The sequence below is a fragment of the Equus caballus genome, chromosome 21, assembly GCF_041296265.1.
Source record: "Equus caballus isolate H_3958 breed thoroughbred chromosome 21, TB-T2T, whole genome shotgun sequence".
NCBI classification, from domain to species: domain Eukaryota; kingdom Metazoa; phylum Chordata; class Mammalia; order Perissodactyla; family Equidae; genus Equus; species Equus caballus.
Genome location: NC_091704.1, coordinates 30538712 through 30563037, shown reverse-complemented (window position 1 = coordinate 30563037; position 24326 = coordinate 30538712). Strand labels below are relative to the sequence as shown.

The following is a 24326-nucleotide window of genomic DNA, read 5'->3' as shown; positions in this document are numbered from 1 at the left end:
TCCTGGTTCAGATCTCAGCTCGCTGATCTTCTGCAGGGAAGCCTCCCTTCCCTGAGCTCCCCCACTGACTGTGTAGCAGTGCCCCTACTGCCGGCCGTTTTGAGTTTACACTTGTTACCTCATTTGATGAATGGCTGCCTCCCCCAGAAGACGGTAAGACCTGAGTGGGCAGGGCCTGTCCCTGGGTAGGGACCCAGCATCTAGCAAAATGCCTGGCCCAGAGTAGACACGCAGTAAATATTTGTTGAATAAATGGGTGAGGGTAATAATGACATGGCGAGTTCAACGTAGTGGAGTGTCTGTTCTTCCTCTTTTGTCGGACGTGGTCTAGGATGTAGCTGAGACAAGGTTAAACAGCAAAAGCCTAGATGACTGGTGCTTCCAAATTGTCCATTTGTAATAGATTCCTTGGGAGGTATCTGGACTATGAGACACGCCAGGTGCCTTGAGTGACGTAGGACAGCTTAATGTGGTATAGAGGAAATAGCTGTAGTGCATGATAATCTGCTATAGGTAAGGAGAGTTTGCTATCTGTAGGTAATTCTTCTGCACTTACTAGGGAGTTGAGAATGTGTGTGTATACATATCTATATGAATAAATATCCACATAAAGGTTATGCATCAATATAATTGAATTACTTTTTTCAAATTCTCAGAATGTTATCTAAATTTAAGATACCATTTTTAGGATTCCTATTCCAGTGTATTCATATGAATAAATATAAAGATGTCATGCATTAATGTAATTGTTCCTTTTTCAAGTACTCAGAATGTTATCTAAACTTCAGGTGCCACTTTTAGGATTTTTGTCCCAATAACCCTACTTCATCCAAAATTTATTAATTTGTTATTGATAATAATTCAACTTGAGATAAATAGTAGTTCACATTTGCATTAAAGAAAAGATTTGCTAGGCAAATACTTTATGAGATTTCAGGAGCCAAGAACCCATGTAACAGAAAATGTTTTAAAGTTTACTGGTGGTAACTAAACCCTGCAGCCTCCCTTATCTGGAACATACTAAACGCACTAAGAAGTGAGGAAAAAAGGCTCTGAGCCGCCAAAGGGCCTGTAACAAAATCTGTGCTTTGAAGTTCTGTGATTTTACACTTAGCAGAGTTCCAAGGGCATTCGCTCCGGATTAGTTGACACTTATTTAAAATATTATTCTTGCATCTTGTCCATTTGGTGTCTATATCATGCAGCAATTAACAACAGCCAATGAAGGGCTGGCAATGTGAGCAGAGTCATGTTCCCTGAAGGCAGCAGTGTCAGCAGAGAGACCTGAGAGCAGAGGAGAGAGGGAGAGAGAGGAGGACATTAAAACATTGCAATCGGGGGCCACCTGGTGTTGGAACATTCAATTCCACATACCTGAATACCTCTAAGATTATAAATTTATTAAATCACAGCACTTTCCAACATTACTTTTGGGGCATGAGTTTGTTTATTTGTAAAATGAGTGTGATCAGGATTATATATGATTTCCTTTTTTAATGGCAACCATGTCTCGTTAATACAAGCTTGTCTTGTTTCTGTCTACTCAATGAACTAAAGTTAGAAAGCTTGTAACTTCTTAAGGAAGATTTCCATCTAAGATAGTTGTAGAAAGTATTTTGATCCCTAAAGTGGTAAACGTCTAAATTATCTAGAAGAGGTAGTTCTCTAGCCTTGATGATACTGGATAAATGAAATACGTAAAATTGGATGTTGCTCATTAGAAACATTTTGTGGATTGTCTGTGTGGGGAAGTATTTTTGCCTTATTTGTTGACCTGAGTCATTTTATACCCTGCGATTTCTTTAAAGTACTTAATAATTAATTGCCACCACCACCAATATATACTGACCTTTCTCCTAGTTAGACTGTGAGGAGTCAGAAGTAAGCTCCAGCTTTGTAACATTGACTAAGTTATTTAATTACTGCAAGGTTTTTGGTTTAATAAAATGGCTACTTGTGAAAGCATTCTTTTATTTTTAATTTTTTTTTTTGAGGAAGATTACCCCTGCGCTAACGTCCACTGCGAATCCTCCTCTTTTTGCTGAGGAAGATTGGCCCAGAGCTAACATCCATGCCCACCTTCCTCCATTTTATATGTGGGACACCTGCCACAGTGTGGTTTGACAAGCGGTGTGTAGGTCCACACCCGGGACCTGAACCAGAGAACCCCGGACTACCGAAGCGGAATGTGCGAACTTAACCACTGTGCAACTAGGCTGGCCCCTGTGAAAGCATTCTTAATGTGTATATGCTTTAAGATGATAAGTATTTTGAAACAGATATTTCACATTTCGTCTTTTTTTCCCCTTCAAAATAATTAATGGGCTGCATCCATTATTTATTTTCTGGATTTCTATTGGTATTCTTAAATTCTTCTTGGTAATGCATCATATTATATTCATTGAACCTTAGATTTTAAAAAAGATGTGGCAGATTAATGTGTATGTTAATGTCCCTGAAAAAGTTTTAGTGTGTTAATCTAAAATTATTTTGAATTTTGAAAATACATTTCAATTGTTTTGGCACAGTAGCACTTCCATGCTGTTATGCAAAGTCCTTATGATGTTTGTGGGATTCTGAATTTATAGAATTAAACTTCATTAATAAAGTGATCAGAGCAGAACAATTTATTTTAAAAAATGTATATCTTTATCGTTTAACAAAAAGGACTATACCATGTAGACTGCTATATAATTTGCTTTTTTTCTTAACAGTATTTTGTTAGTTATCTTAGTGATGAACATAGAGCTATCTTTTTAATGATTGCATGGTGCACCATCATATGGATGTCTCATTAAACAGTTTCCTGTTTTTAGACATTTATATTTTTTGCTTTTTGGTTGTTGTATTAAACTTCAGTGACTACTATGGTATACAGCTGTTCATGTATTTGTGCATCTAGTTCTGTAAAATAAATATTCAGAAGTAGAATTGTTGAATCAAAAGACATGCATATCTAAAAATTTGATCAGATGACCCAATTGCCCTGTAAAACGTTGTGCCAGTTTACATTTACCTCACAGTATGTGAGCGTACCCATTTGTCCCACATTCTTACCAACATTGCATATCATCAGTCTTTCATTTTTGCCAATCTGATGGATGGAAGATGGTTTATTTTTATTATTATTATTTCTTTTGGTGAGGAAGACTGGCCTTGAGCTAACATCTGTGCCAATTTTCCTCTATTTTGCATGTGGGACGCTGCTATAGCATGGCTTGATGAGTGGTGTGTAGGTCCATGCCTGGCATCTGAACTTGTGAACCCCGGGCCACCAAAGCAAAGCATGAAAACTTAACCACTGCACACTAGGCTGGCCCCGAAAGGTGGTTTATTTTAGTTTGCATTTCTTAGCTTTTTGGCATCATTGTATAATTTGTCACGTTTATTGACAATTTCATACTTCTTTTGTGTACTGCCTTTCACACATGGGAGAGAATTGTTCATTTTTTCTTACAGATTTGTAAGCATCCTTTGTATATTAGAATATTAGCTCTAGTATGTATTGCAGCTCTTCCACTTTTGTGTTATGACTCATGAATTTCAATTATAGTATTTTTCCATAAAGAAACTTTATTTTTTCACATTCCAGTTCTTTCTTTCATTATTTCTGTGTTCAGGTCTTATAGAATGGCCCTCTGTACAGGCAGTGCCATGTAGCGGTTAAGAGTATAGATGCTGGAGTTCTAGTCAGAGTTTCACCACTGTCAAGTAGTGTGATTGGGAGTTTACTTAACTTCCTTGCACTGCAGTTTCCTCAACTGTGGAATGAAGGTACTACTTCACAGTTGTTGTGAGGATGGAAGTGTTTGTAGAGTTCTTAAACCAGTGCTTGGTGCATGGTAAATGCTGTGTAAGTCATAGCTATTATTAGTACCTACTGCAAGATTATAAAAATTCACCAGTGTTTTCTAGTGGTATTTTTATAGGTTAAAAATACTTAATGGGTTTTTAAAAAATACTTTAATCTCTGATCCCTCTGAAGTTTAAGGGGTGACCTGGGACTCTGACTTTACTTTCTCCAAATGACTGGCTAGGTGCCCCAGCACTATTTATTGATGAAAAGTATCCCCTTTATCACATACTAAATTCTCATATATTTGGAAATTCCCAAATGCATTTCTTTATTTCAGATCCTTTTCTTTCACCAGGTGCCTGAATTCCTCAATAACTATATCTCAAGTTTTGTACAAAAATTAAAAGAAAGTCATTGACTAGAGAGAAAAAGACATATCAGATTATTTGCTGTATCTTTGCTGACTCATTCTTATTGATGTTTTGGTGCCTACAATGTCTTGGCGTCAGTGACAGAACCCTGCATCCAGTTCCCTCAAGGATAGCTTCTCTAGGAGGTGCAGCTCTGCCAGGCGCTGCACACTACATATCCAGACTGAATCCCTCTCCTCCCCAAGCTCTCCATCCTCCTCTCCCATCTCCTGGCCGTTTGGGGTGCGCGTTGGTAATCCCTGCCGCCATCTCTCATTGGGGTGCTCTTACTCCTCTGGCTTTCTCACCCTCAGTGTCCAGTCAGTCTCCAGTTCTCTGCCAGCCTTGGAATCCACTCCCCAACCCACCCCCACCCTCCCGGCTGCTAGCTGAGGGTCAAGCCCCTGTCACCGTATCCCAACTTTTGCAAAGCCTCTTTCCTCACCAGTCTCTTGTTTTGGGACATGTCTTCCTCTGTCTTTTCTCTCCACTGCAGTTAGAGTGAGGCTTGACACTTCTGTCCATGAAACCTTTTCTTCACCCTCAGGATAAAGTCTAGACTCCGTAATATAACTCAGAAGTCCCTGGTGATCAGCTCTGCTCCCCCTTCCAGAACACTTTGCTCCAGTCATTCAGTGCCGTGTTCATGTTTTTGTTTCCCCAGTTCGCCTTTCTTTTTTTTCAGTGTGCAATGCTGTTTCTTCTGTCTGGAATACTCATTTCATCTCCACTGTGAGATATTCTTTAATATGTTTTTATTCCCTTTGCAATAAAAAAACTATTGCTATTCTACTAAATATAAATGTGGCTATTTGCAGAAGTCAGTACTGTATTGTGAATTCTGTTGAACTGTGGTTTAGAGTTTCTCAGTATCTGAGTTATTAGATTTACCGCTTTTAAACCTTTTTCGTTTTTCCTCTGTAATCATATATGCAGTCATATCTTACCGAACAAGTGTTTACAAAGAATTGTTTGTAAAGTATACATTATTGTAAAGTGAATCAGATTTTCCTATTAATTTGTGTTAAAATTTGTGTTAATTTCCTATTAATTCGTGTTAAAACTGTGAGGTGCAGTCTCAGGAAAATATTTTGTTGCCAAGCTATGTATTGCTGTCATTGAGAATAATTCTAGACCACCTCACGTCAGAGCACGGATGTGCTCAAATGCTTTGAGCACAGAGCTGGACGGTGGCCTGGGCACGTCCGCCACAAGGTTTACATCGGCTGCCCGGCCTCCATGGGCAAGGTCCTAGGTTGCTGATGGATTGTGGGGAAACCAGCACATCAGGTCTGGGGTCATTTCGCGTCTCCTTTGTGTGGTTGATGGATACTCTTTCTAGAGGAATAAAAGGCAGAGGAGTAAACACACTAGGGTGAATGCCTTTCGTCAGTGCTGTCACCTCTCCTGCCATGGGCAGTGTCCATGGCTTCAAGAACACTCTGAGACTGTAGTGAGACAGGCACCAAGGTGCTATGGACCCAGCAGGGAGGAAGCCTGTGAAGGAGTTTAACAAGGTAACGTCTGTCTGATGACATGGGTGGTGCTGGCCTCACTCTCAGCTGAGAGTGAGAGGGGTGTAGGGAGGGTTTTCTGAGAAATGGGAGGTCCACGCCAAGTCCTGAAAAATGCGGAGGAGTTAAATAGGTGAAAGAGACTTGCAGGGAGGTTTCGTGGCCTAGGGGCAGGGATGGAGGGGTGTGTGGAGAACACACACAGGCCCAGAAGTCGGCAGTCATGTACTGACATGGAGAACTGCAAGTTTAATCCAGGTAGCTCTGTCTGGACAGAGAGCAGGCTGCAGATGGGGCTCAGGAGCCAAGCTGGCGACAAGAAGCCTGACTCTAGCCAGAGAACCATGCAGAGCTCTCTGCCTCCTTATTGCTCCCACTGGCCAATCCTTAGATCTCTGTGCTTAGGACAAAATAAAAAGCCTTTGTAATTTGACAGGTAACCACAGCATGCTAGGAATTAGGTCAGGAGGCCCAAAACAGGAGTTATATCAGAGCTGGTGCAGGACAGTCTGAGGCCACAAGTCTGGGAGCTGTGGCTCTTGCATTTCCAACAGCTCCCCATAGTTTCAGAGGTTCAAAGATGGAGAAATGTTCTCAGGCAAAACAATTCCATCCACTCTGGTCCTGCATGTGGTTTTGGAAGTGCATGTTTACGTTTCAGTGACAGCACAGTGTAGTGATTAGGAACCCGGGCCCTCGGATCCAGACCTGTTAGCCACTTATGCCTGTTGGACTCCAGGGAAGTCACTTAACTTCTCTGAACCTCGAATTTCTCATCTCGAAAATGGAGTGAGTAGTGGTAAGTAGATGAGATAATGAAGCACAATTCTTGACCCAGGAAAGCACTGAGTACCCATTAACTATGGTCATCTTACTGCAAGTAACCATGAAGATTCGCTACTTAAACCTTTGTACAAATGAGGACGAGACTCACCTTCCTGGTCGTCATTAGTTGAGCAGAGGCAGTTTGCATCGATGATGCATCATCTTGAGAAAATTTCTGTTTCCTTCTTATTTGGAAACTATTTACTAGAATAATGGAACACTGCAACTTTCAAACTTATGTGATGTGGGATAAAGCATGTCTTCTGCAGTCCGTGCATCAGTGTTGTCACTTTGTGAGGATCTGACGCCTGTCTCCTGGGTCTCGCTTTCTCATCGGTGGAGAGAAGAGGTTGGCTTACGTAATCTCTTGGTTCACTTCAAGCTCTAGCAACTTTCCAAAAATTTAGTTTGAAAATTATTTCTTGTGGTTAAATTTAGTTTTAATTATTGAAACAACAATTAGTTTTTTGAACTTAGAAAGTCTTGGAATTTTAAACCAGGGTACCAACTATAAAGAGAACTACAAATGAAAAGCAATCAAGGCTCAGAAAAGAGAGAAATAATATTTGTTAACTGACATTAAATGATAAAATATTTATTTTATTTTTTTAAAAGCATATAACTATCCTGGGAGAATAGTATTTTGCAAAGTGGAGAAAATCATGGTAAAGTAGTTAACATGGTTGTGTTTAACAATGCTTTGAGAGCAGTTTTGAAACTAGCGTTAAATCTAATTTTTGGTTACTTTACAGTTAAAAACTATCTTTTCCCCCTTAACTTTAATTATATAAGGAACAGACATTCCCCAGGGATAACTCTAATAAGCAAAGTGATCTTTTGACTTTTTCTTGTATTTATAAAGACCTTCTCATAAATAAACATATGTATACATTAATTCTTTTTACTTAGAACTTTAAAAAGTGTACTGTTCAAGGGCCGGCCCGGTGGCTGAGTAGTTAAGTTTGTGCGCTCCACTTCAGCGGCCCAGGCTTTTGCCGGTTCGGATCCTGGGCGCAGACATGGCACCGCTCATCAGGCCACGTTGAGGCAGCATCCCACATGCCACAACTAGAAGGACCCACAACTAAAAATATACAACTATGTACCAGGGGCTTTGTGGAGAAAAAGGAAAATAAAATCTTAAAAAAAATGTACTGTTCAATGACACCTAGTTGTATTGTTTCCTAATTGTGAAAATTCAGACTTAATTATATTTTGGGGGTTCTTGTCACAAAATTTGGACAGAGTTGGCAATTACTGGAAAGTATGAATTTCACTATGGATTTTTTTTCTTTTTAGTCCAATAATTTGGGGCTCAAGTTCTAGAAAATTTTGACTTTCAAATAGATTTGGACTATGGCTTATTAACCTATTTAATCATGGTGATTGCACCAACTTGAAGCATATTCACACAAAGCTCTTTTGCCCGTTGCTGTTCTTCACACAGTGAACTAAGCCGCTCCTAATTCATTGCTGAGCACGCGGACATCCAGTAGTGATTATTGCTAGTCTTAGACTCGTGGTGGTGAAGAATACTTAACCCTTCCTGCTTCCGTTACAACTCATACAGTTCCCTGGTTCTGATTGTCGTGAACATTTATTCAGATATTTGGGAGCGCTTACTACTTGTTCCCAGCACATGATTTCCAGGCAAGGCTGTGATAGGAAATAGAGCAAAGTCCCTTTGAGTCTTGGTTGCCTGAGCATTCTTCTAGCCTATTCACAGTCAGTGACTGATCGTGATAACTGGCTGTAGGTTTTGTCACCAATAAATAAGGCAGCTTGACTGTCATTTGCAAAATGCAAACTGAAATCATCCTGCAATGGTATGAGTGGATATTAGAGCATTCCCTCCTCTGCAAGAGGATTTGCTGGAAGAGTTTTGAATAGTGCCAAAAACTATGAGAACCAAGCTTTCCCTTTTTGGACTTAGGTGCATAAAGGCGGTTTTGGCATCAAAGCGAAAAGGTTTATGCTCAAGAACTACTTGCTTTCTCTCTCTCTTTGGAGAAGTTTTGGTGGGCCAAGTTTTGGTGATAAGATATAAAACCATTAGTGTCCAAAGTCAGCTTATATCTACATACAGCAGGTTTCAAAAGAAATATGTTCAGAATTACATTGTGTAATATGATGCTTTATTCTTGTTGAAGTTTCCCCAAAATACTGAATGTTGCAGATTTCAATTACTAAAAACAGATTAGTAGAAATTTCTTATCTAAGTAGAGGATAGTGTTCTCCATACATGGAGCAAAGATAAAATTGTTTTTTCTGAGTTCTGTCTTTGTTTCTTATTCCCTCCTACAGATACACATGCCACCTCCCCTGCCTCCCCTACATGCGTGTGCGCACACACACACACCCCCCCATACATCTTGCCTTTTCACTCCATGCTGGCAAGTTGTTCTGGAACTTGCTGTTACTGGGTCTTTGGTGAGCCACTTACACTCAGTTCTGTGATATAGCAAAATTCCTGTAGTGCGAGTGCACTCACACTTTTTCCTGTATTTCTCAGTTCTTTATTAAAAATATGTCTCATTTTGTAAATGATTTACTGAGCATTGATAGGGTTTGCATTTGTGATCACGTTTGCTTTACACTTTGGGGTTACTTATACCATACTTTTACTCCTAAACTGACTTCCTGCCCTCACACTGTTGGGTTGCCTCTGCCCAGTGTGTCATTTCATGTGAATGTGGAGTACGTGAGCCACATTTTATATTGATCAAAGCCAGAGAGTTTTTAAATATGTCACAAAAGTTACCCCAAGGACATAGAAAACTGGATGCTATCAATTAAAATTGATTTTCTAAATTCCTAATCTAGGATTGATTTTTTTTCTTTCAGTGTACTATGGGAGATAGCTTATATTAAAAACATTGATAGTAACACTTAGGTTTTGTAAAAAATTTCTGTTTGAGTATAATATATTTAAAATGTTGATTCATTCTTTCCCATAGGCTTAGGCAGCCATGTGCGTAAAATCTTTTTAAATACAATATTCTGTCTTCTTTCCATAAACCATTACAATGTCTTGGAAATTTCATAATTTCAGCATTCTAGCTCTGTCTTCCACAGCTCTCTTACCTGTGAAAATGGGGCAAAATTTTTTTTCTTAGGATCACGTGTGTGAATTTGGGGTTTAGAGACTGGTCACTGTGGAAACCTGACAGTCTTCACGGACTCTTCTCCAGGGTTCTGTGTTGCTTGTGCTTGTCATGGGGGAAATGGCAGTGTCAGTGCTCTTACCCGCTGTGGCTTTCAGATTTTTCCCTGCAGCCCAGTAACAATTTTGGAGTTGCTACTGTAAGTCTGGGAAGGGAACATCGTTAGGTCTCATCTAGGATCCTGGGCAACAGAGGGATCAGCTGCTGTGCTGCAGTTGAAGCCAGGGTGGACTCCTTGGCACAGATACCGCGAAGAGCTGCTCTTCCTGAAGAACACTTGCTCAAAAGGCTGTTACCTGTTCTCCAGCCTGCTGGAGCCTAGAAGCAGCAACGGGATGTTTTAGGAGATCAGATCAGGATGGAGAGCGGGAAGGAGTGGTGGCAGTGTTAGTGGTGGTGGCTGGAATCAGTCTCCAGAACCAGTGAACTACAAACCCTAATCAGGCTTCTTCCGAGATAGTTAAGACTCTGAGAGGAAGATGGACCACTAAAGACCTGGGCCTCAACTTTTTTTAACCCCTTATTTGTAGCTTAATGAGTTCCTGATTGTCCATTTTGTTATCAGATTTAATCAGATTAACTACCAGGTGGGCCTTTAGCCTGCCATGTCAAAAAATGGGTAGCGTGTTAACTTCTACACTTACTAAATGATATTTAGAATCATTGTTTCTCTTAGAACTTTAGACATTTTTCTAAAAACTCTTTCGAACATTCTAGTCTATCTCAAGGTATTCTGTGATTGCTTATGTAGGACTAATAAAAAATCAGAAACAAATGAATTCCATGAGAATTCTTCTTTGACCTCTTGAGAGTCAAGTAGCCCTACTTAATGGTGAGACAATGTGGATAATAACTTTGAAAACCAAAATTATTCTGATGCACAGCTTCAGTTTTCTTCACTATTTCAGTTAAACTGAAAAGCCTAATCAAATCGCAGTTCAAATTCAAGAGTTCCTTATGGACATATCTGATTCCTTCTTTCCCTTTTTTCTATTGGATAGGGAATTAGCAGGTGTGTTTAGTTGAAATGTATTTAACCTGCTCTCCAACTGCTTATTGTGGTCGACTGAATGTGAGTGTCGGCTCAGGCCCGTCAGGCCTGTCCCCAATACTGTCTGTCTTTCCACCTCTGCAGGTCATTAAGTTACTTGAACCACTTTCAGTTTGACTGTCCTCATCTGTGAACTAGGAATAACGATCCTTTCCTCCTTCCAGAATTTGAGAAGATCAAATGAGATGATGGACATGAAAGTGCTTTCACAGGGTAAAAATAAAGCAGTAGGATTTGTGGTCACGGTGTTTTAGAATTGGAAAGTGCAACCTGCTGACTCTGAGGGTTGGAGTGGCGTTAGAGAGCTCCAATCACCGTCAGGAGGTTGAGCACCGCAGCGTAGGGTGGGGTTGGGCGGCCGGGCCTAGGTCACCTTAGTTCATCCTCGTTCCGCAGCGTTGTCCTCCTGCTGTCCTTGTCTTATTGGAAAGAGCAATAATAGTTAACTTCTTCTGTGCCTGGGACACTGGGCATCCTTGCACCATCCTTTTGAAGTCAGTGCAGTTTTTATTCCCATTTTACAAATGAGAAAGCAGAGACTCTGAGAGGTGCGGTGTCTTGGCAGCTAGTGGGCAGTGAAGCCTGGATGTGAACCCAGCAGTTTGACTCCCAGACTGTGCTGTTAACCTTTATGGTAATCTTTTATGCATGCTTTTGTATTTTTTTAAATCAGGAGATGAGTTTGAGTTACGTCAGCACAAATTTCATTATCTATTATTCATTTCCTTGTCTTGGCTTTTATTCAAGTAAAAATCAAATCTAGTGATGACTTTAATGTTTAGGTCTTCCAAAATATACAGGAAGAATCAGTAAAACATTTTGATATTTTTCATCATTACATGAAGTTCTTATAACATAAAGCCAATTGTAAACACAAATACATTTAGACCTCACTGTGTTTACTGTGCCAGAGAAGAGATAGGCTCCAGGCTGCAAATATGGGTGAATTTTCTTAGTGCGCAGACTTTTGCCAGCAGAATTGGAGACGTGCTTGGAGTGCATGTGCATTAAAAGCAGCTGTTGGTAATTAACCCTTGTGGAACCTTCGCTGTGAACAGAGTGCCTGCACAGACTCTGGCTCACCCTCGCCCTATGACACAGGCGTCGTCCCCATTTTACAGTTGGTGGGAATACCTCAGAAAGGTTAGGTGGCCTCCCCAGGCAAGTAGGACAGGCCAAGTGAAAAATCCTGTCCCTCCGCTCTGTAGCTGCACACACTTCCTCCTCGGCCGCTTCTCATCTCACACCTGAGTGTCCTAGTGCGTGTTCCGAGGGAGCTGTCTTGGGTACCTCAGGCATTTTGAAATTTATTTCTTTACAAGTAAATGTAGCTATTAGAGCTCTTTATAAATGGATCCTGAAAAAAACCAGCTAGTTTTGTTTCTGGTGGTTTTAAATTAAACCTCAATTCAGACTTCAGCATTCTGTTAGTGTGTTTTAATTGTTGGTTGTGCCTGTTTACTCATTTGAGTAAAGATATTAATATCTAAGGTTAACATCCAGTATAGAGTTATACCTAATGAATTTCAGTTCATTTATTCTCTTATTGATCTTTGTTCTCTACTAGTAATATAAGTTAACGAATGCCTGCCTGTCAAGTGTGGGATCTTTATTTTGTGTTCATCAGGCATCTTCTTTGATAATTAAAAGAGCTTAGTGGCTGTGAGAGAATTCAGTAATCTCCCTGACCCTATACCTCCCCTACAAACAGAGGAGATTATCTTTGAGTTTAACTACAGAAAGGTCACTCAGTTTTGTAAAACTGAAATCTCGTTCAAGGCGAGATAAACATCTTTGCCCTTAACTGTGTGTGTGATCTTCCTCTGTTTTGTTTTCTTAAATGATAATAGCAATGTGTTTGCTGTCCAGTAAGTCTTATATATGTGCTGCTTATGGAAACTTACACCATCACGTCAACTCAGTACATGTTTACTGACATACTATGTGTATACTGCTGTGCTAGGAACTGACTTATTCTCAGATAAGAGCTGGGGAAGTAGCAAAATAATTCAGTTCTTGTGTTCTCTACCTAGTTATTGATTGCTGGTAACTGGATTCATGAGAAACTCTTGGAGAAAACTGAGGGGTAGTTGCAGGTGCAACTTGGATTTGACAGTATTCATGTATACACTGGGTATGAGGACAGCTTCATGAGTGCTGCCTACTGATTGCCCTTTTAGGGTACACGTGATGTAGGCAATGAAGAAAAAAGATAAAGAAATACTTAGTAAATACTTAAATAAATACTTAAGAAAGTCACCTTAATAAAAATGTGAATTGACACCCCACCCCTAAAAACCAAGAATGATTCAGTGTCAGACTCCTGAAAATGATTTTATGATGTATATTTTATTTATACACAGCTTTTAAGAAAATAATTTGTGAAAAGTAAGATATGCTTAATTTTATATCTTATTACATTGATAGTAATTCCACGTTTAGGATCGAAGTTTCATGGCTTCTCAAGAGTGTTTCTTTCTAATGAGACCTTTGCTCAGTTGAATCCTGGGGTGGTCAGACTCTTTCACAATTGCCAAGGACTGAGGAATGAATGGGGCGGTCCTGTGGGCAATTTTAATTCCTTGATAGTTAGGCCCAGGCTCATATCCATACCTCTGGAAGGGTGGTAGGGAAATTGTAGCTCAGATTCCTCCCTCTGAGTAGTGCCTGGGTTTCCTGGAAGAGAGCAGAGAAGAACCCACAAAGGACCCTGAGATGTTGCAGGACAGACGACACCTGAAAGGCAGGAGAGCTTTTGTCCAAGGAGACAGTGGTCAGAAGTAGCCACGCCGCTGGACAAGGAGTGTAGCGGTGGCAGTGACTGTCTCAAGACCAGCAGTTTCAGTGGAGTGATGGGTGTCAGAGCCGCTGTGCTTTAGGAGGGGATGACGGTGGTGAGGAAGCACAGGCTCCTCTTGAGAAGCTGGAGGAGGACAGAGGAGTAGAGAGGCGGAAGCCCAAGGATTTGCAAAGGCAAAGAAGCATTCTGGGGTCGGTTTGGTTGGTTTTTGTTTTAAGGCAAGAACAGGAAAGAATGCTTATAGCCTGAAGAGATGGAGCACAGAGTGGGGGGCTTTTTGTTTAAATTATTGTTGCTCATGGTGTAACAAAACATTCATTCACTCAACAGATTTATTAAGAATTGGCCATATGTCAGGCATTAGGAATACAGCAGTGATGAAACAGACAAAAGTCCCTACTCTCAGAGATTATGTTCTAACAAAAACATGGTTGTAAGTGTGCTTGGAACTCCTTTCATGGTTTCTACTTGGTTTTTTCATGTTTTATGGACTTCCCTTAGGATGACGTGAACACTTCTTTTAAAGTGACTCTTCCTGCCCCAGGTATTCAGAGGATTACTTTCTGTCCAGGCTCTCCTGGTGGCTCTTGCATTTCTCTACCCTCTTCCTAATTGTCGCTTGTAGTTACACTATAGAAATACTGTCGCAGTTCCATTTTAACTTGGGTCAGCATGTGTACCCGACTGTGTATCTGATCAGTCACATTTTGATGTTGAAGGCGTAGGTGTGGCGATGCACCTGGGGAGGTGATCCAAGAGTACTTTCTTGGTAATAATAAAATATCAGAGTTTTAAAATGACTTAGTTTTAGAAAAATAATTTAGGACATATTAAGAAATATCTCTATGAATATTACTTCTCATGCATAACTGATAGGCTTTCTTGGATGAAAAGTGGTAGAAATATGGCTAATATTTGGCAGTTATGCAGTTTATCGCTGCCTCAGGTAGAGGGTGACTTGTTACTTATATATGGGCAGTTGTTGTGCCATCGATAAATTATGCCCCGTAAACAACTTTTTTGAAGTTTTGTCTTGTTTATGTGAACACCAAATTATGATGTGAAAGTTGTTGAGAACAGCTTTGTTAGCTTATTAGTGAACATTTTGGCCATCCATTCAGCAAACTTCTGTTGAAGAGAAAGGACCCAGGAGTGTCTTGTGCAGTGTGCCATCCTGGGAATGCTTTCTTGGAACAATGAACAAAATTGATTCAAGTCCTTAGTCTCATGGTTTACCTTAATTCATTTGAATTTTATGTTTTAGTCATATTTGTATTTTTAACACAAAACTGTCACTGCACCCCCTCCCAAATCTTGGAATAAAATTGACTTTCTAAAAATAGATGCTCTATTTTTCATTCTTATGCTGTGGTTTCAAATGCATCCTGCCATCTGTCTCCCCCCAAACTAGGAGAATCCCGGTTTGAGGACCCTGAATTTAGCACTGCCCCTTCCCTGGCCACACCCACTTATTGACCCCCCTCAGCTAGTTCCCTTTCTTCCTCTCAGGTTGCTTCCTAATAGGATGTGATCTCATGGCTCCTCCTTCTCCCCTCCCAGGCACAACCCCTTTTGGAGTTTTCTTCAAGACCTTTTATTTCTATTAACCACAGGAAAATCAACAGGCATTAACAAAATTAGAGATGTGGACAAGTTCCGAAGTTAAGAGAAAGTTTTATTCACTGAAATATAGATGTCTAGGCTTATGGATCTTAGCTTCTTTTACTAATCATCTCTTAATGTTTTACTGGGGATGAAATCTGTCACTCTCCCCACGACTGGTGTTCCAGCTCTTCTCTGTTTCTGCAGTGCCCCTACAACTAATGGTGGATACTTGGTTTACACAAAGGCCTCAGTGAAGTTTATTTGCATCTTAGAGATCTTTCTGGTCTGGAGGCTAATACTGGAATGGCAGTGCTTCCTCACAGCCTGCCATGTACAAGTATCAGGCATTTGAGAGTCAGTACTGTTAGAATGGAAGATGAGTAAGACATGGGCCTTGCCCTCAAGTAAAATACAGCCTGAGGGGAAAGATCAATCTGTTCCTTTATTCAGTGTATATTTATTGAGCTTTCTGCTGGGGCAGGGGACATAAAGTTGAGACCCATTTCTGCCCTTAAGAATCTTAGTCAAGTGTTGAAGACAGATAAGAGGCCATTTTAATAGAGTGCTATTTGCTGAGTGGGGATGGAGGAGGACCCCCCCCCCCCACCCTGACTGAGTCAGAGGAACTGTGACCAGTGGGGGAGACTGAAGGCAGCATCTGGAACAGTTTCTCAGAGGGAGGGTTGACCCTAGAACTTGAGTGATGGGGTGAGAACTAGACATATTGACACCAAGAGAAATGCCTAAGGAAAACTAAACAAATTTTATTTTTATTTTTTGCTGCTTCTGTATACAATCACGTGACACATAATGACGTTTTGGTCAGTGACAGACCGCATATACGATGGTAGTTCCATAAGATTAGTGCCATACAGCCTAGGTGTGTAGTAGACTATGCCATCTCGGTTTGTGTGAGTACTCTATGATGCGCACACGACAATGAAATCACCTCACGACAACAACGAAATCACCTCACGACACATTTTTCAGAACGTATCCCCGTTAAGTGACACATGACTGTACTGGATAAACTCACGTTTTATTAATTGTCAGCTTTGTTTCCATTTTTCAACTTAAAAATTTTGGGATTGAGTATCAGCCAGAATGATAATCAATTGTCATAGTTATTCTAGGTAAAAAGAATATTCACATGCATGCTTATGAAAAACAGTTGCTGTCACATTTTAAAATAGGAATAATACAGTAGTATAATTTATATATTACAAGTACAGTCCTTTGCCCCATTTCCAGTCAGATTATTCTTTTATAACTGAATTCACTAAAATTAGACAATGGTTATGATGACTGTCTTTTGAAGCGTATACCAGGCTAAGTCATAAGTCTAAACTTGCCAGTTTAAAATAAATGCAATTATTTGGTTCTGCTGAATTGTAGCTTTTGCTGCAGTGAAAAGAAACTGGCATATTTGTGAATACCTCCAGAATTGTTGAAATGAGGAAGACATTATTTAGGTAGACAGACAGTAACGATTCAGACTATATTTGGGACAGGATGTTGGAATTAATGTGCCTTTTCTCTCAAGTGATTAGTGGGCAGATGGCATCTATAATGTTAATATTTGCTTAAATTACATTTTTAAGGAAAGAGTGCCACATACTGAATGAAGTTTTTTTTTCCTTCCCTCCCATTCCATTCCTAGAATGTTCTATTTCACTTTGAATTCTTAGTTTCTCCAACTCTGTGTTGTTGTTAATTCCAGTAGGTAACTTATGCTAGACAATGAACCAAGAAGTTAGGTTCATTCCTGATCTACCTTCCAAAGGATTAACCAGAGTGGGTAGTATTCTTACAGGGAGTTTGTGCCTCCAAAAGCAGTTGTAGAAACAACACCTAAACATAAGCATGATTCAGCACTTTGCAAGTTTCAAAACCTTTTCATTATTTTAATGTACTCATTGGCCCAAAGGTTTTTTGTTTGTTTTGTTTTAAGATGGGTATATAGACACTCAGTGAGTAGGAATAGGTGAGCAAATGGCTGGGAAGAAATTATTCCAAGGAATAATTGAAGGGGATCGAGGAACATATGACATTGGTCAAGACCCACTGGGGAAACTCCAGTCTCCTAGGGGATAATACTAGTCTAGGGTTGTTTGATCTCAACTTGGCTGAAGGTGGTTTGGGGAGATTCTTGAGGTTGCAAGTCCAAATACCTACTTTAGAATAATCTGTATGGTACTTCTCGGTACCAAAAAGATATCATCTAATCAGTGAAAGGGTGAAAACATGAACACTAGCAAACGCACCAGTATCAGAATTAAAAGATTTCATTTGAGAATTTTACATGACCATTATTTGTAGTTTATTGGCACATTTGTGGTATTTTGGCTTCATTTATTACTAGGCATCAACCGTCTCCAGCTTTTTCCACTTGTTTACTGGACTATGCAAGTAGGGAGTGATTTTTTACAAAGGAGGTGGACAGATTAATTGCACAGCCCACTGAGGGATGATATTTTGTATTAAAATCCTGAAGTAAACAAAAAAATATATATTGTAAGATACTAGAATTCCTTCCATAGAAAATGTTTGTATTGTCTAACTCAATTATGTCAAACTTGTGTCGCAAACACCAGATGTAATTAACCAAAAGTTAGTCACTGTTTTCAGTTTAAAGAATAAATTGCATCTAAGAAAGATCTTAAAAGTAGAAGAAGAAAAAGGGAATAAATTGCAGTGACAACTGCTCATGTTACTTAAATAAGGAGTGTTAATTGGCTGAATGGCAAGCGTTCTCTAAAAACATAATTTTTAATAATACAAAAGCAAAAATATTTTAGCAGTAATTGTGTTTTCAGGTTAGCACTCAAAATAACTCATTAAATATTAATGTATCCTAGCTTTTCTCCATTTAAAAAACGCAAACCATCACTTCTGTGATTTGACACAGATAAGCATTTCTGAAATTATGATACAGATTATGAGAAAAGCAGGCTGTGTGGCTGCAGAGAGCCCTTGACTGAGGGAGTTAGAATTCAGGTTGGGACATTGTCACAAGTGGAGCTGAGACTGACTTGGGCAGAGAACCGCCATGCTTCAGTTCTCATTTCAGGCTGCTTCTTTACTTTACATCTTTTTGACTTGTAGCACTTAAATTTGCAAAACGGTATGTGTCTTTTAAGGAGGAGAAATTTGTGGTTCATTCGTTAAAAAAAAAAAAAGACTAGAAGAGTTAATGTTTTTGGTGTAAAACAACCTTAAAATCCATGTTTTGTGGTTCTTTCTTGAATGTTCCTCCTGATAGTTTGATCTTTCTGAGAGAGCTTTGACAGAGTCCCTTATACATAATACTCACCCTGTTTAGTAATTAGGTTTGAATTGCTTTTATGATACAAACTATCTAGGGTACCGAGTCTAAAAGTTTAGTATTTCCCAGCCTGAGTTTTCACAGGGTCTGTGGATCCACATGTGTACCATGTCTATGGTGATGGTAATGTTAAGAAAGGATTCTCACATTTTCATCTTTCTTTTTTTTTTTTGAGGAAGAGTACCCCTGAGCTAACATCTGCCAATCCTTCTCTTTTTTGCTGAGGAAGACTGGCCCTGAGCTAACATCCATGCCCATCTTCCTCTACTTTATATGTGGGATGCCTGCCACAGCATGGCTTGACAAGCAGTGTCATGTCCTCACCTGGGATCCGAACCGGGGAACCCTGGGCCGCCAAAGCGGAACAGGTGAACTTAACCACTGCACCACTGGGCTGACCCCCAGATTCTCACATTTTAAAATGCTGGGAGCCAATGAATTACAGGAGTAGCAAAGAATATTTTATGCAAGTAAGCTATTGAGAGGTACTTTCCAGATTTAACAATTAACGTGAATTTATGAGTCCTGTTGAGCTTTAATTCTTTGATGTTTTATCACCCTCATAGGATTACAGCATTTATATAGTGGCATTAATAAATGAATCATAATGTTCACACTGGACAGCCCTAAGATATCATTTCGTATTTTATTTGGTAAAGTTCTTGATTTGATAAGTTCTTGAATTCTAGAAAGGTTGTGAGTTACTTAAAATCCTGTAGCTGATTAATGGCATAGTTAGGACTTGAATCTGATTCTCCAGACTCCCCAATTCTGTTATTTTTCTCTGGTTCCATGAAGCTTTCCACAGTGTAAAGAGTAGTAGTACACACAGTAGCACATGTTTATTTTTAAGGAACTCTTTCAGCCATACAGAAAAATACAGAGGGAAAATATTAGAGGATAGTATAACGAACAGCCATGAACCCTTCGCCTGTATTTAATAAATGTTAACGTTTTATCATATTTGCTGCAGGTGGGTGCAAAGAAATGAATATTTAAAAAACAGTCGGAGCTTCCTTTGTCCTCCTCCCTCCCTCCTGGCGCCCCACCACATGGTAGCCTCGCACAGCAGTCTTCACATTCCAGATGTCTCTAGTCAATGTTGTTACCTCCTGAAACTAGAAAAAATAGTTGTATTTTGTTATTTTCATCTAACATATTATTAAAAGAAATTCTGAAGCAACGTAATGTAGAAGAGGGGGACAGGGCTTTGAAGCCAGGGGGGCCTGGTTTTGAAACTCAGAATTCTCACTTACTGGGGATTCTTAGTCAAGTTACTTAATCTTTCTGCAGCAGTTTCTTCATCCACACAATGAAGATGATGTGTCTTACCTTGCAGCCCTGTGTGAGACTCAGAGACACTGTATGCACCGCACCTAGCATAGTACCTAGTTCAGGAGGTGCTCCATGAAGAGTAGCTTTCATCATCATCATCATCACCATAAATAAGAATAGTAGTAGTTGTAGTAGTTACATTTATTGTGTTCTTACCATGTACTTGGCATTGTTTTAAGCGCTTCATCCATGTTCATTAATTTTAAAGCTGAGGTGAGAACTATATGTAAAGGGCTTAAAACAGTGAAAGGCACAGAGGAAATGCATTATAAATAGTAACTATTACTGCTGTTTTAAAGAAAAAGTTAATGGGAGAAAATTAGGGAGGTTAACTTCCTTTTAAGCACTTTACATGTATATTAACTTATTTAATTCTAATATTCACTCTATATGGTAGGTATTATTATCCCCATTTTACAGTGAACAAGTTGAGGTACAGAGAGGTTGAATAACTTAGGCCAAAGCTATATAGCTAGTAAGTGTCAGACCTTGGATTTGAACCCAGGTAGTCTAGCTCCAGAGCTCATGCCCCTGATCACTGTGCCATACTTCTTGATTATGTTTATGGTATGACTTCTCACTTTATCTACCCTGTCCTAGGAATATGTCCTTCAAGTTATGTCATCTCTGTTGAATAAAGAAGCCGTTTTCGTTTTGCTGTGTACACAATCCAGATTTTACTGGTTTGGGTGGCTATTGCGCCATCAATACCCCTGATAGACCTCCTCCCCCCCCCCCCCCCCCCCCCGCCCCGGCAATACTTTCTAAACTCCCCGGTGTGGGTTTTGCATGTGCTGGTGAATGAATTGGGTCAGTTGCCCTGTAGCCACCTCTGGATAGCACTGCCTCCTCAGCCATCACCTTCACCCCCTTCAGCCATGTTGGCCTCCCTGCCACTGCTGGGCACTGATGCTGCTTCTGCTTAGACCTGCTTCCCACCAGTCACTGCCAGGAACACCACAATCAGTGCTGGAGACACACGAGTGCTCCCACTGTGCCAGAGCTCTGGGGGTTTGCAGTGAAGTGAGGACCATGCCTGAGGCCCCTTTTTAATTTCATATTCTGGGGCTTTCCTCTAGATGTATAGAGATTTTTAGAGAAAATGGCTTGTCAGAGGTTTTTTTTTGGCTGATGTCTTCTTTGTCTTAACCCCAGATCTAGGTCCTTGGCTGAGAGTGAGTGGACTGGGCCAGAGGCAAATCTTGGTGACAAACTCTGGTCTCTGCTAGTGGTTAGATTGGGCCAAGTTTGAATGTCTGCCTCCCACTTCTCTTAGGATGGGTTCATACCAGCTGATCTTACCTGTCTCTCTAGCTGGCTGTCAAATAATCTTTTTCCCCGCATTTTGAATTCTTGGAGCCTTAGTTGCACTAAAGACATGCTGAATTTTGTGATAGCTTGAGAAGTCTTAGATTAAGACATTAAGACAGCTGGTGTTAGTTTCTTCTCTAGATTTTTCTTCTTAGATACACTGACTAATTTGGGCCAGAAGTACAGATTATCCAGTACAGGTTTCTCACAGTATATCCCCAGGAGCACTACTCTGTCAAAAGTGTTCTGCTAAAAGGGATTCTGTGCCAAATAAGTGTGAGGAATGCTGCTCACCTGCTTTTCCTTTCCTCTTGGAGAATTATGTGCAAAGGTCTTTAAATAAACCTGTTTAACTTCATTTTATCTAGTGTTTCCTAAACAGCAGAACCATAAGCTGTTTAGTATTTTATAGAACATTATTTTCACCAAAGCTGTTTCTTTTGTCTAGAAAATCTCTTTTCAGCCTTCGTCAGCTCCATGCCTGCCAGTCTGTTCTTTCCTTTGAAATTATATAGGCATTCCTCCTCTGTGGATCTTTCCAGGGCTCCCTTAGATAAAATTAAGGATGGCGATCCACTCCATCCTTGCACCTATTTATGATATATTAAAATATTTCTGTTATAGCAGAGATGGCATTGTATTTTCTCTCTTCTACCTGACTAAGTGCCTGCAGGGATAGAGATCCTGTCTTATTTATGTTTTGTTTCTTTATCTGACTTTGTATTTGTATCTCTATTGCCTAGCCCTTAGCTTACACTTAGTAGGCTTGCCAACGTTCATTGAACAGGGTGGTGGTTTTCTAGCATTAAAAGAGAAGAAAAGCTACATTTGTCAGAAAGTCATTCGTCCTCATTCTGAGCATCCCAGTTAACATGCCTTTCCACAAGCTAGAAGGAAGTAGTGTAGAAATAGTACTAGCGTTTCCACAGGGTTTGAAAGAAATCCTTTTCCTAGCAAAGGCTGTGAGAGGGCTTTGTGCTCTAATTCAGTGCTCTACCCTCTTCTCCGTTAATCTGGGAACATTAGAAACAATCTAAGGGTTTTCATTAACGTAGAAGGTACTCACTCAGTGTTACATTTTTAACTTTAAATTAACTTTAACTTTAAAAAAAGGGGGAATATTCTCAATTATTAGCTTTGTTCATTTGATCTCTTAGAATACTACTCAAACTGAACTACCTCATTTCTTTAAAGATAATTGACTTAGTAAAAATGTAGTCACAGATCCACTGGAGAAGGTTCCAAAGAAAAACATACACCAGAGCCTCCACATAACACTGACTTGGGATATTTTTGATGAAAACCAAAATGGTGAGGAAGCAGCCGTCTTTCCCCTGAATACCTGCTTTGTACCAGTGCACTTAGATGGAGGACAGGACACATCGATTTGCTCAACACTGCCCAACGGTAGCAGCGTAGGGAGTTTGGATCTACTTTTCTAATGTAGTGTAAAAGCTCACTACATTTATGCATCGCTTGTCTTCTAGACATTTCCAACCCTAGATTTGTCAAGTAGCACGAAAGGGGAATTCTCAAAAGGAAATACACATTTAGCCAAATACTGGAAAAAATTAGCATCCTTTTCCTTGCTTACTGATCTATCTTCAGCAATCCTTAAGGAAGAGGATGCTCATACGTCCCTTTTTTTTCCCCAAAGGTTTCTAAAGGTTCTTCGTCAAGTATCAAGGACACAACAAAGGGAGGAATAAACAGTGGAATTTTTGGCACTGAATATCAAAAGAATACTAGCCTACAGGATTAAAAGTATTTGAAGCTTCCATGGCTTTTTGTTGGAAAGGATCAAATGAGAAATGGGACGATATTAGTCTTAAACTCCTGTAAACATGGGGCTCCCAGAAAATAAGATTTTCATATGTTTTGTGAAATGGTGAATCTTACAGAATCACAAAACACATTTCTGTCCAATTCTGACCATTTTTTATAATTTTCACTTGTCTGCATAAATATTACCATCAAATTTTAGTTCATAATTTGTGATAAGTCAGTGAATTTCATTGAACTTGAGTCTTAAGTCATTATAGAACTGACAGTGTGTTGGTTTCACTTTGTAGTCTAATTTGTTTTCTTTTATACCCACATATGAGGGGTGTTAACTTGAAGACGTGTCTGCTCTTACCTTCTCTGGTTTTTCTCCTCAACAGCTTTTTTAAAAATAATATTTTCTGATTTTAAGTTGCTAATCTAGGATTTTCATTTCCTTACTAACCTGATTACTAACTTCATTCATCTTATTTCCTTTAGTTTTCTTTAAAATTCTTATCAATTTTAATAGTCATTGCATATTCTTGAGTGTCTCTGCATAGCTACTTTCCTCCGCCTCCCTCTGAATTTTGCTGTAAATTTGAGCTGTCTGAATTATCTTACTCCTGGCAAGTTTTAACTTCTATTGGATTTTGACAATTTCTTGACTGATCAGTTACATACTTGTCAATACATACGATTGTTATTTTATATATTCCCTGGCTTGATAAAGTATACATAATTAGTTTCATTCTTATATAAATTTGCTGATTTTTATTTCATCTATTAAGACATTTAGAAGAAAGAATGATTCTTTTTCCAGATTTGGATAGAACATCTCAATTCCATTATTGAGTGATGTCATCAGTAATGCATATTAGACTGATTTGTTTGTTGTACATTAATAACTTGAATGTGGTAGCTTTTAATGGAACGGGCCAGCTACATTTCTGAGGGACATGGATGAAGGAAACATCTTAACCAAGTTTTGCATTGCTGCTCTATATTCTTTCTAGGACTAGGCAGGTGTTAAGAAGTGATTTAGGGGCCGGCTCCGTGGCCGAGTGGTCAAGTTCGTGCGCTGCGCTGCGGCGGCCCAGGGTTCGGATCCTGGGCGCGGACATGGCAGTGCTCGTCAGGCAACGTTGAGGCGGCGTCCCACATCCCACAACTAGAAGGACCTGCAACTAAGATATGGAACTATGTACGGGGGTGGGGGGGTTTGGGGAGATAAAGCAGAAAAAAAAAAAGATTGGCAACAGTTGTTAGCCCAGGTGCCAATCTTTAAAAAAAATAAAAATAAAAAAAAGAAGTGATTTAGAAAATTGTTTTGCATTGCATCTTTAAAGTTTATCTGGGTTTCAGCCACAGGAACCACAGCCCCTTTAGTTTGATGATATTTACTCATACATAGGCATGTCCACTTGAA

At 39.7% G+C, this 24326-nt stretch overlaps 1 protein-coding gene and 1 long non-coding RNA gene across 3 annotated transcripts in view; one reads left to right on the top strand and one right to left on the bottom strand.

The window, feature by feature from the left end:
• The window catches only part of MAP3K1 (mitogen-activated protein kinase kinase kinase 1), a 74392-nt gene that overhangs the window by 7635 nt on the left and 42431 nt on the right, over positions 1-24326 (top strand). The window lies entirely within an intron of this gene.
• Positions 15912-24326, bottom strand: part of LOC111769749 (uncharacterized) — a 70631-nt gene continuing 62216 nt past the window's right edge. Inside the window, exon 3 of the long non-coding RNA XR_011430531.1 lies at positions 15912-19608. This is a non-coding gene — a long non-coding RNA (uncharacterized lncRNA). The remainder of the gene's footprint in view (positions 19609-24326) is intronic.